This window comes from Macaca fascicularis, chromosome 8, assembly GCF_037993035.2.
Source record: "Macaca fascicularis isolate 582-1 chromosome 8, T2T-MFA8v1.1".
NCBI lineage: Eukaryota > Metazoa > Chordata > Mammalia > Primates > Cercopithecidae > Macaca > Macaca fascicularis.
Genome location: NC_088382.1, coordinates 143,315,336 through 143,328,729, shown reverse-complemented (window position 1 = coordinate 143,328,729; position 13,394 = coordinate 143,315,336). Strand labels below are relative to the sequence as shown.

Genomic DNA, 13,394 nt, shown 5'->3' with positions numbered 1-13,394 from the left:
AGCAGAGAAGCCAGGCTGCCATGCATTCACAAGAGAGGTTTCTGCCAGTCCCTCAGGGAGCATGGAGCTGGGACGGCCTGCAGAGGTATCAGGCCAGGAACTGGGCCTGACACATACACGGGTGTGTCCCCAGCTGGCTGCTCCCTAGAGACGGGAGGACCTTGGATGAAGGACTCTTTGTTTCTGAGGAGCACCCACTCCAGCAGCTGGGAGACAGGGGGCTCAGTCCCGAAGGAGAGTCACGCACCGCAGCACCTACTACAGGCCTGGAACACATTGGCAAGGAGTTTGGGTTTTACAGCTTCACATGTGGGGAAAATGAGGCTCAGGAGGCTGATGAGTCTCCTGAAGTCACCCAGCAGGCTGGGGGCAGAGACAGGGCTCAGTGCCTTGCTTCCTGGATCGGTATTCCTTCCATTACCCCACAATCCTTCCTAGAGTCATTATGTAAAATGTTGCTTCACAATCTGATGCTCTAAGCTTCCCAGGGCCAGGCCACCTCCACAAAAGCCTTGCTAGTAGTCGTCTCTAAGGAACTGTCTTGATCCGCTCCTCCATGAGACCTCAGCAGGGCTGGAGATGCACATGTGTGTACATCAGTGCACTTGTGCACACACGAATGCACACATGCGTGCACACAGGGGCATGCAAAGCATGTAAATTCACATATGCGTGCACACACACTTCAATACCTGTGCATTCCCTCCACTTCTGTATCTCTGGTAAAGCAAATTCTTCAGCCTTCTCCCGCAAGTGGGTGATTCATTATACCCCCCAGCAGTCATCAAGGGAGGTGCCGCCACACTTCGAAGAAATCACCTGAAGACAGATAACCTGGCATGTGTGATTCCTTCTCAGTAGATAACATCCTGCAGGGGCCCGAGGCACTCAGATGAGATGTCACTTTCTCCAAAGAGAAAACGCATTTTGCACACATTTCGGGTTTTAGTTTACCAGCACTGGCCAATGAGTGACTTTGGATTCTAATAACACTCTCATCTTCATACACTCTGAGGGCAGCCAGTCAAAGCAAGCCTGGTGCCTTTCAGGGCCTGGAAACAGACCAGACAAGATTTAAATGACCTCTCAGAATATCAGAAAAGGCCCTGCTAGAGCTCACCCCCACTTTCCAGTGCATTGTGAATCTTTACACTTACCCTTCAAGTTATGTTTTAAAGAAAGCACGCACATGCTTAGGGTCAATTTCACAGTCTTGCCAATGCTCTTAATGAGGTGAGTGGATAATTAAGGCAGTTCATGCAGTCAATGCCCTCTCGACTTCGAAGCCAAAAACTGGACCTAGCTGCTCCATCTACCAGCTGCGTCTCCTTGGGTTTATCACTTAACCCCTAAACCACATCCACGAAACAGAAATCACAATCCAGGTTTTGCATTTGTCCTGAAGACCAAGTGACACTTTATATAAATGTGGCTTTCAAACCCTAACTCCAGTGTCCCTTTCAGGAACTGTTGTAATGAGGTGCAGGTAGGATATAGCATGAGCTGCTCAGAAGACACCCCACAGGCAGAAGCAACAGGTGTGTCCTGGGACTCCGGCTTTGTGTCTGGGGCTATACCTTCCCTCCAGGTCCACAACCGAGAGCCAGTGAACCCTTGGAATCTGGTTCCACAAGTTTGCTGAGTGACTCTAGGCAAGTGACCCACCCTTGACCTCAGTTTCTTCATCTTCTATAAAATGCTATCTGCCCTACCCGTCTGTCATTCCAAGTTCTGTGGTTGGAATTAAAGACTCCAGCCTGGAAAAGTGTCAGCCTGCTAGATAAGGTCTCTCATGGCTCACACTTGCCTCCATCCCGGCTGCCGCTGCAGCTTAGAGCATCAGATTGTGAACCAGGACGCTGCCGTGGTTCGGGGGCGTCTGCCTGGGCTTCGTGTCTGGACCACCCCCGTCAGCCTCCCCACCCTCACCCAATCATCCCTCAGGAATGGTGAAGCAGTCCATCAGAGGTCTAAATTCTCGCGCATCATTTCCAAACTCAAAAACTGCCACGGGCCCTCAAAAATGTGAAGAAAAACCTCGCTGGTACTAGAACCACCTCGTATAGTAGGGAAAAGTGCAGAATCTTGAGCCAGGCTGCCTAGCTTCAAACCCCATTTTCATCAGTTACCAGCTGTGTGACTTCGGGCAAGCTCATTCTCATCTCTGTACCTTACTTCCTTTACCTATAAAGGGAAGACGATGCTGAGGAAGGCAAGAGTACTTACTTAATGGGAGACTTTGTGCAGATTATGTGAAGTGCTGATCAGTGGCCCATTGCAAACCCTCAGTAAGCCGTATTCTCATCGTGATGGAATCTTCCATGTCACACTTTCTAGTACCAAAGACCACACTGCATCTGAGATCAAATAAACAAATGTCATTTATCCATAAAATTGCAGCAAGGGGGTAGCCTGCTGTCACCTTCGTTTCAGCAGGGGTTCAAAGGTGTTAGAAAGGAAAGTCAGTTTTATAGAATAAAAACAGGAAATACTGAGGTAATCTTGGATTGATGAGTATACTATTAAGGCGGGATTTTTAGCTGAGAGGAGACATCCTAATAGGTCCTCAGGTAGATTCAGCCACCCTTAGCTGCAAGGGCAGGCAAGCAGCTCCTCAGTTTCAAAAGAGGAAGGATTGTTCAATATTAGGGCGAAGGGTTTCTGTGGCTAACCGTTTCCTGAAACAGATCGCGGGGTAGATGGGGTACTTTTTTGTGGTCAAACTGTCATAATGCATAACTATTGGTGTGGGGGTCACCATGGCAGGCAGTTTTCACACCCCCCAGGCCCTCTGACCCCAAAGAACACTTGTAATGTGGCCACAGGGCCCCCGGTAGCTGCCTGCCACTCTCTAGCTCTCCCTGTAACCCACATCCCCCCCGCCCGCCCATTCTGCTCTTCCACCTACCTGGATTCCCAGGCTTCCCTGAAACTGCATGAGCCGTCCCACACTGAGGGCTTCCACAGCACCAGCCCCACTCCACCCTGATCCTGTTATCCCTTGGGGATGCTGCTCCTGACCTTCTTCCCCAGGGAGACCTCCTCTGAGGACACCTCTGCCCTTGCTCTGGGGTTGGCCAATCTATACTCCTAGCACTGGTTCTACTTCTCGCCTTGCCCCCATGGCACCGTGTGTGTACATCTTTACTCCTCACCTCTCATCTTCTGCACTTGAGCTTCTGGGGGAAAGACTTTCTCACACCTCTGCAAGGTTCAGTATCTAGCATGGTAGGTTTGTAAGAGATGTTGACGGGATATAGGAAGGTGTTCATGCATGAATGACTGATGTGGTTTCCACAGTCGGTCTCAAAGGTGAGTAGAACTTTACCAAGGAGAGATGGACAGTAGAAAATAAGCCCCTGTGCATAGGGATTTAGTCTGCTTTGCTCACCTCCTATTCCAGGGTCTAGAATGACTTCTGCATATTTGACTCTAGACAAGTATGTAGCATTGGGTTGGACAAATGGCAGGAAGCCACTCTTCTCCTCCTTTCCCAGATACTAAGTGAATGAAGAGGCCTAGCTCACAGACGGATTTCAGCAGTGATGCTTGTCACAGTGAAAGCCTCCCAACCACCAAAGCTTGGAGCCCCAGGTAACTCTAAGAACATGCCAAGACTTCATCCAGACTAGAACCTGGGTTCTCAAAGCATCAACCATGTTTATAACATTCCCAGACTCTTTCTGAAATTCTCAAGGAAATGGCCCTTGGATACACTTCTGGTTGATGTGCCTCCCACGTTATCTGAGTTTCATAAATTGAGGCTGAGTCCTCTCATTTCCCAAGGCATGGGTACTAGGGAGCATGTGTGTGTGTGTGAGAGAGATGGAGTTGGTATGGAGAGAGAGAGAAAAAAATGAGTCACTATTGAGGAATGAAACACTGGTTATTAATGTAAAATATTCAAATTCCACACTCTTAATTTGTCACAAACCTTTCTCCTTGAGGTCTGACATTTTGAAAGATAATTATTTCTTCCATTTGTTAAATTGGCCCTTTGGCATAGTAGCCTTTAAGTTTATTTTAATGGGATCACTCCAAAATCTGCTTCTACAGCTGTGACCACCTCCCCTCTTATGTCTTCCCAGTATGCTCACCTAATGTCCACTTAAGTATTCACATTTGTCAGACCATGGCCTTTTGATGTTTTGCTTTTGGTTCAGAAATGTGATTCCTGTCACTGCAACCAGTTTCTCAGTCTTGCCCACTGGCCACCTTGCCAAGTAAATTGTCCTCTTGTCATTCCTTTATAACTACTTCTGCTAGATTTCATCATATTCTATAAAATACTCTTTTATAGTCATGCAACATGCAAACTATGCATGGTTCTGGGTAATCCAGCTTCTTTGTACTGACGATAATGAAGATGAAGATAGTAACGATGTGTGTGTTAGGCAGAATGACCCCCAAAGATGTCCACTTTCTAGTCATTTGATCCTGTGAATATGTTACAGACCTGACAAAAGTGACTTTGCAGATGTGATTAAGGTTAAGGGCCTTGAGATTGGAAGATCAGCCTAGGTTATCCAGGTGGACCCACTCTAACCTCAGGAATCCTTAAAAGTGGAGAACTTTTCCCAGTTGTGGTCGGAGAAAGAGGCATCACAACAGAAGCCAAGTCAGGGAGGTGCAACATTGCCGGCTTTAAGAGGGAAAAGGGGAACCTGAGCCAGGGAACATGGGTGGCCTCTAGAAGGTGGACAATACAAGAAAATTGATTTTTTTTCCTAGAGCCTCCAGGAGGAACCCAGCCAGGCTGACACCTTGTTTTTAGCCCAGTGGGACCCATTAGGACTTCTGAACAATAGAACTATAAGACAATATATTTGTGTTGTCTTGAGTCACTGCCTTGGTATTCATTTATTACAGCAGCAAGAGGAAACTAATAGAGTGATGATGGTAATAGCATGCCTGATGGATTAAGAATTGTTTCCAGCCAGGCCCGATGGCTCATGCCTGTAATCCCAGCACTTTGGGAGCCAAGGCAGGTGGATCACGAGATCAGGAGATCAAGACCATCCTGGCTAACATGGTGAAACACCATCTCTACTGAAAATACAAAAAATTAGCTGGGCATGGTGATGGGTGCCTGTAGTCCCAGCTACTCAGGAGGCTGAAGCAGGAGAATGGCATGAACCTGGGAGACGGAGCTTGCAGTGAGCTGAGATCACACCACTGCACTCCAGCCTGGGTGACAGAACAAGACTCCGTCTCAAAAAAAAAAAAACAAAAAAAGAATTGTTTCCATGGGTTATGCAATGTGCCAAGCACTTCATACATCATTTCTCATTTAATCGTCACAATAACCCTGACAAAGCAAGGACTCTTATCGTCCACACTTTACAGAGGGGGAAATTTAGGCTTGGGGAGATTAAGTGACCTACCTAAAGTCTCATGGCTTGAGTATGAGAAAGTCAGAATTCATACTAATTTCTTTTAGACTCTAAGACTCAGATTCTGTCAATCAGAGAGCTCTGGCTGGGATGGGTTTCCGGCGTGTATCTTCTTCTCTTATTTTAACTGAAAGCCATGGGAGGGTGTCTGTTGGTGCCAAAGTATTTTAACCCCATGTTAACACCAGTTAGGAAACTGTTGAGTAATGTTACTTCCCAGATAAACCAAGATTTTAGAGATGCACTTGTTATGGGACTGCAATTATTGTTTCCATGACACAGGGTCAAATCTCCACCCAAGCTTACAAAGCTCAAGTTTCATTTATTATTCAGGGTTCTTTGAGTACAAGCAACAGAAACTGATCTTAGCTAACATACAAAAAATATTGGAATTGGAATTGGAATATATTGGAAAGTACAATTGACTATAAGTAACTTAAAAGGAGAAGGAATATATTGGAAAGTACAATATGCTTTTTTTTTTTTTTTTTTCTGAGACAGAGTTTCACTCCATTGCCCAGGCTGGAGTGCAGTGGCACAACCTTGGCTCACTGAAACCTCTGCCTCCCAGGTTCAAGTGATTTTGTGCCTCAGCTACCCAAGTAGCTGAGATTACAGGCATGTGACACCATGCTTGGCTAATTTTTGTATTTTTCGTAGAGATGGGGTCTTGCCATGGTGGCCAGGCTGGTCTCAAACTCCCGGTCTCAAGCCATCCTCCTGTCTTGGCCTCCCAAAGTGCTGGGATTGTAGATGAGCCACCTGCCCAGCCTACAATGGACTTTTGTTGATTTTTTTGGCTGCCTGTTGTAATTCTCTCACACTAATAATTCCAGCAGCCCTCAGCTGTCACTTGTGGATCCATCTACCCACTGTTCTCCATCCACATGGTTCTGGTGGTGCTGACTTTACCCCCATGCCTGGGCTGCAGCATAAGCCCTCTGTCTAAAAAAATTGGTACAATCCTTCTTCCTGGCTTTAGTGATGGGTTCAAGGAAGAGCAGCTGACTCAAGACAGAGGGCAGACAATTTAACCCTAGTCCAGTAACCCTGCATTTGCCCTTTTCCATGAGGTCTGATCCTGGAAGGATGCAGGAAGGAGCTACTGCAACCATTTTGCCACCATGAACGCAATACCTGTGTAGATAATGGAGCCAATGTCACAGGAGGCTCAGTCAAGAGATGATGGAAGGGAAAAACCAAACCCCAACTCAACATCTATGTCTGGAATTTTTAGTTATTTGAGCCAATACATTTATGTTTCAAGCCAGGTAAGAGCTGCATTTTCTGTTCACTGCAGTCCTTTAAGAGCTCTCGGGTAGCAGGGGATTGCTTCTAAGATGCATGCAACCAGCTGTGGTTGATTGTCTTCTTCTCGTTCTTTCTGTTTTTGTCTTATTTTGTCAAGATGCAAAGCCCCAAGAGATTCCCTACTAGGTCTAATTTCAAGTCTGAGCCCGCCCTTTGCATATGGAGGGTAAGTACCTTCATGCATAATTCCCCAATGGGAAACCGTTTTCCAAAAAGAAATTAAGTTTGCTGTTGATTCCATAAAAAGTGACAGCTGAAAATACAATTATTACAATACCAAGAAGAAACAATGCTACAACTTCTGCCCCTTCCAAATTGCCCTCTCTTGGAGTTAGTTTCGCCAATCTTTGCCTCCCATCCCAAATTGGACGCTGGAGTGCCTTGCCCACATATCTCTGTGTGTGGGGTCTGTTTTATATCTGGGCTCCCTGTCTAACAACTCCCTCGACCCCATCCTGCCAGGCCAAGCACATTCTTTCTTCCCAGAAATGTGCCTCTTATCGCTACCCCTGTCCATCACTGGAGGCTGCCAGGAGCCGTTTTATGCAATAGCCAGAGTCTTGCACAATCCAGAAGTAAAGATTGATGGAGGGGAGTTATGGGCCTTGAGTCCATTTGTTCCTGTTCTCAGGGCTCTTTGTCCCTGTAAATCCAGGGTTTCTATGACAAATGTTTATGGCTCACACAGCCCGACCTGCAAAAGGGAATTCCAACCCCCTACTGCCTAACAATGTCCACCCCCTACTTTGCAAATCTGAGGCCTTGGCCTGGGCCAGAAAACACTAGGTAGAATATGCAAAGCTGTTAATTCAAGTGGTGACTCAGGTCACGAGTGACCGGCATGTCACTTTCCTCCATGTTCATGATGCCTCTAAGACTCTGCCGGCAGAGATCTGGTCCTGCCCTCAATGCACCGTGGACCCTCTGGACAGTTCCTTCCTCTCTCTGGGCTTCACTTTACCTGCTCAGCGACCTCCTATCCAGGGCAGGAGTCTCCTTTACAATTTCTTTGATAAGCATGCATCCCTGCATACCTCCAGTGCCAGGGACTCACTTGCTCACAGGCAGCCTATTCCATCATCAGAGCCCTCTCAAGCTCTGCATGCATAAGTAGGGACTGGACCAAGGTCAGCCCAATGCCACTTCTAGTCTCTTGGTGGCCACCCACTCACCAACTGCTCTTAGTGTGGCTTTGAGGATCTGGGGCACACCCTCATGTGGTCAAATAAAGCCTCAGTTACTGGTCACATGATCTGTCTCTAAGCCACTTCTCTTCTATCTATTTTAAAGCCAATGGGTTTTACAAGACTGAATCTGGGGTTTTACGCTGATCCCTGTGAAATCCCAGAGACACTTTTGCTCACAGAGTTTGTTTCTTTCTTTGTTTTCCAGAGTGAAGTCTCTGGAGTCAAGTAGACCTGGTTTGCATTTTGATTCCAGCTTACTTGCTGTGCGACTTTGAGAAGGTTTCATAAACTATCTGACCCTCCACTTCCTCAGCTAGGAGACAGGGATGATAAAATCCACTTGTTTTGTGAATGCTGGAAGGAAGATTCAGCAAATGAAAGCAGAATATAAAAGACTTTCTCATTACCTGGCCCAGGGTGAGTGTCCAGTGAAAGGTTGTTATTATCCCATTCATACTTGCCCAAGGAGGATTCCAGGTGTATGAATGTACTTTGTGAGCTCTGGGGGCATCTTCTAAGGAGCCCTGCACATCTACGTGCCATTTCTCTGGTTACCATCCTGCCATGGCCCCCCTGAGGAAGCTGAACAGGAGGAAGGAGAGAAGCATGAACCTTAGACCCTGGATGAGTCACTCCATAACTGTGATCCCATGGTACTGCTGTGACGATAAGAGGACACTGTGTTTGGGGAATGAAGGGTCTAGTCATTGGGGTGCAGTCACTCCTGAAGGTGGAGAGATTTTGAACGTTAAGTGTTAGATGTCCTGGCTCTATCTTGCCCTGAGAAGGACCTTCGCTCCCAGACCAGCGTGGCCTTTAGCCCAGAAGGCTGTGTGGTCAAGAGGAGCGGGCTTGGGCTTTAGGCCCAGGTTACATGAGTTGAAATACCACTGTACCATCACACACAAGTTCTTTTCCCACTGAGACTGGCTTCCTCCCCCTCCTCTTTCCTGACTCTTTTTTGACAAGCTCTATTCTCTTTTCTCCTTAAAATTTAGTTCAAGCAGCACCTTTCCCAGAAACTCTTGGAAGCCCCTGAAAAGGCTCAGGGGTTATTTTCCCTGTTGCCCCCAGCCTACCCTGTATTCTGACCCCAGCCATACAGAATTGAAAATGCCTGTTCAGTATCAATCTTCCTGACCACCTGGGAGCAATTTGAGAGGAGAGACAGAGTCCTATTCATCTGTGTCTCCAGTGCCCAGAATGATGCCTGGCACCATGAAATGCACCATAAATATTGGCTGAGCTAATTAATTTAAAATAAAAACAGAACCAAAACCAACTGGCTGGATGCTAGAAACCATCACAGGCTGGAGAAGAAGGAGGAAAGGAAACAGGAATGGGCTGTTTCTTGAACCCAGAAGAAACCTGGACCAGGTGTGACCCAGATTCTAGTCCAGGCTCAGCCACGAACTGCTTTGGCCTTGAAAAAAGTCAACTCCAGTCTCAGGATCCAGCCTCTCTTCCTACACATTCAATCCTCTCCAAGTTCCCTTTCATTTCTAAAGCACTTTGTAGAAGAAGGCCATTGACTAAGGTCAGGGTTCTAATCCTCCCATCTTCCTTTCAGCTCAAGACCAAGCCTTTCTAGGAAAAAAACAGACCTCCAGGAGAGGGCAGATTGTTATCTCCCCAGACAAGCCTCTAATGGGCTGCACAGCTTAAGACAAAGAAGGGAGCAATTGTTTTCAGCGTGCATGCCTCATGATCCAACCTTATTACCAGCAGGTTTTCCATCCTATTTGTTTCCTTCTGAGTGATTTGAGACATTCATTCTGCATCAGCAACACTTACAAGAAATATGAGAGGAAATAAATTTGCCACAGACACTATACACCATGCTGCAGTAATTACAAACTGCTGTCCTGAAAGCAGCCTGGGGTAGTTGAAGCATATGAATGCATAATGCTAGGGAGGAGGAAAGATAAAAAGGAGAGAAAGAAGGAAGAGGAGGAGAAGGAGGGAAGACGGGAGGGAAGGAAAACAGACCCCACCGATTATCAATGATCTATATGGCAAGCACAATGCCAGGCTTCTCACCGGTGCAACCTCAAGTAATTCTTTCAGGATTCATATGAAATAAGATGATTGTTGTCTTCAGGTTATGGTAGAGAGAGAGAGATGAAAAGTGGAAAAACAGATACAGCAACAGTAGAACAGAACAATGAGAAATGAGTCAAATCACCCTGCAGAAGCTCCGAAAGGCCCTCATGCAAAGCGCTGGGTACTTAGGAAGGTAGGAGCAAGGCTGAGGCTGGAATTGGCTGGAAGTCCATATGCAAAGCAGGTAGACACTCATCCACCCAATTCCTACTGACCCCATGCAGCCAGGCAGACAGCCACACCAGTGCGTGCACGTGGGTGTATCTTCCACACAAATTGAACTGAAGGGTTCTCAGACTCAACACACCAGGACAGTGGAAAGGAGCGATAAGGGATCAAACAGAATTAGGAGGATTTGATGACACCACTCCTGCCTTGTTCTCAGAATGCCAGCAACCAAGTTTATACCACCCAGTAGCATACTGAAGGATTTTTTTAGTAAGAAACAACACTGCAACAAGAACGATGATGATGACAATGATGATGATGAAAAATATTTATATGCAATAATCCCCCTTTGTCTATGGGGGATGCAGTCTAAGCCCCCCAGAGGATGCCTGAAACTACAGTTGCTACCAAACCCTAACCAAGGAATACCAAGGTTACCTTTTTACTTAAAAATCACTTTACTGGCTAACACAGTGAAACCTCGTCTCTACGAAAAATGCAAAAAATTAGCTGGGCATGGTGGCAGGTGCCTGTAGTCCCAGCTACTTGGGAGGCTGAGGCAGGAGAATGGTGTGAACCCAGGAGGCGGAGCTTGCAGTGAGCCAAGATCATGCCACTGCACTCCAGCCTGGGCGACAGAGTGAAACTCTGTCTCAAAAAAAAAAAAAGAAAAGAAAAGAAAAAAAAATCATTTTACAATTTCTCTTTGGCATATCTGAATTGCCAGCATCACTACTCTTGCACTCTGAGGCAATTCTTAAGTAACGTAATGGTGACTTGAAGACAAGCAATACTGCGACAGTTAATATGGTAACTGAGACAGTTCCAAAGTGACTCAATGACGGGCAGCATCTACAGTGTGGAGACACAGGGCAGAATGATTCATGTCCAAGGCAGGATGGAGACAGGCAGTGCGAGATTTCCTCACTCTACTCAGCATGGCGCATAGTTTAAAACAGGAATTGTTTATTTCTGGAGTTTTCCATTTAATATTTTCTGACCACAGTTGACCAACAGTAACTGAGACCACAGAAAGTGAAGCCTCAGAGAAGGGGCAACTACTATAGTGCTTGACTCTGTGCCAAGCATTTTTCTAAGCATTTTACATTCATTCATTCATTTTATCTTTATCTTAAAAGATAAGTACTGTTATTATTACTATTGTTTCTATGAGCAAACGGAGGCGTCTAAAAGTTAATAATCCTTAGTTCTCTTAGTAAGTAACTAGTAATTGTCAGATACTGGTGTTTCAGTTTCACTCAATAAAAAACTCAGCTCACACATAATCCTCCTGAAATGAAACCCAATAATCCATAAGTTCTGTCTACCAGTAAACAGCTCACAATAATCTTTTTATGATTCACTCACTTCATACTTGGGACATGGAAACCAGAAATCATAAATCATTAAAGAAAGCTTCCAAACTGGAAAAGACAGACAAAAACAAGCAGTGGAAGGACAGAGTCAGAAGAAATGAAGTTAATACAGGAGATGGAAGAAAAATTTTCTAAAATTCATTTTTACCTCCAAAAGAATAAGAGAAGATATGATATCTGTCCAAAAAGAATAGTTAGCAACAAAAAAGAAACAAATGAAAAACAAAACAAAAAAAAGTCTTCAGCAATTAAACATGAAAAGAAGAAAAAATAAAATCTAGGGAAAAGCATAGAAAGCCTGAAAGTTAAAAAAAAAAAAAACTCTAACATTTAAGTCTTTAATCCATATTGAATTAATTTTTGTATAAGGTGTTAGGAAGGGATCCAGTTTCAGCTTTCTACATCTGGCTAGCCAGTTTTCCCAGCACCATTTATTAAATAGGGAATCCTTTCCCCATTTCTTGTTTTTGTCTGGTTTGTCAAAGATCAGATGGTTGTAGATGTGTGGTATTATTTCTGAGGGCTCTGTTCTGTTCCATTGGTCTATATCTCTGTTTTGGTACCAGTACCATGCTGTTTTGGCTCCTGTAGCCTTGTAGTATAGTTTGAAGCCAGGTAGCATGATGCCTCCAGCTTTGTTCTTTTTGGTTTAGGATTGTCTTGGCAATGTGGGCTCTTTTTTGGTTCCATGTGAACTTTAAAGTAGTATTTTCCAGTTCTGTGAAGAAGAAAGTCATTGGTAGCTTGATGGGGATGGCATTGAATCTATAAATTACCTTGGACAGTATGGCCATTTTCACGATATTGATTCTTCCTATCCACGAGCATGGAATAAAAACCCTAGAAGAAAACCTAGGCAATACCATTCAGACCATAGGCATGGGCAAGGACTTCATGTCTAAAACACCAAAAGCAATGGCAACAAAAGCCAAAATTGACTAATGGGATCTAATTAAACTAAAGAGCTTCTGCACAGCAAAAGAAACTACCATCAGAGTGAACAGGCAACCTACAGAATGGGAGAAAATTTTTGCAATCTACCCATCTGATAAAGGGCTAATATCCAGAACCTACAAAGAACTTAAACAAATTATAAGAAAAAATCAAACAACCTCATCAAAACATGGGCAAAGGATATGAACAGATATTTCTCAAAAGAAGACATTTATGCAGGCAACAGACACATGAAAAAATGCTCATCATCACTGGCCATCAGAGAAATGCAAATCAAAACCACAATGAGATACCATCTCACACCAGTTGGAATGGTAATCATTAAAGAGTCAGGAAACAACAGGTGCTGGAGAGGATGTGGAGAAATAGGAACAGTTTTACACTGTTGGTGGGACTGTAAACTAGTTCAACCATTGTGGAAGACAGTGTGGCGATTCCTCAAGGATCTAGACCTAGAAATACCATTTGCCCCAGCCATCCCATTACTGGGTATATACCCAAAGGATTATAAATCACGCTGCTATAAAGACACATGCACACATACGTTTATTGTGGCACTATTCACAATAGCAAAGCCTTGGAACCAACCCAAATGTCCATCAATGACAGCCTGGATTAAGAAAATGTGGCACATATACACCATGGAATACTATGCAACCATAAAAAAGGATGAGTTTATGTCCTTTGTAGGGACATGGATGAAGCTGGAAACCATCATTCTCAGCAAATTACCGCAAGGACAGAAAACCAAACCCCGCATGTTCTCACGCATAGGTGGGAATTGAACAATGAGAACACTTGGACACAGGATGGGGAACATCACACACCAGGGCCTGTCATGGGGTAGGGGGAGGGGAGAGCGATAGCATTAGGAGATATACCTCATGTAAATGACGAGTTAA

At 45.0% G+C, this 13,394-nt stretch overlaps 1 long non-coding RNA gene across 2 annotated transcripts in view; it reads right to left on the bottom strand.

Moving 5' to 3' along the window:
* The window catches only part of LOC102128767 (uncharacterized), a 70,634-nt gene that overhangs the window by 12,577 nt on the left and 44,663 nt on the right, over positions 1-13,394 (bottom strand). For both annotated transcript variants that reach the window (XR_006700533.3, XR_012416664.1), the window contains exons 2-3: positions 2,227-2,357; positions 693-819 (exon numbers count right to left, since the gene is read on the bottom strand). This is a non-coding gene — a long non-coding RNA (uncharacterized lncRNA). The remainder of the gene's footprint in view (positions 1-692; positions 820-2,226; positions 2,358-13,394) is intronic.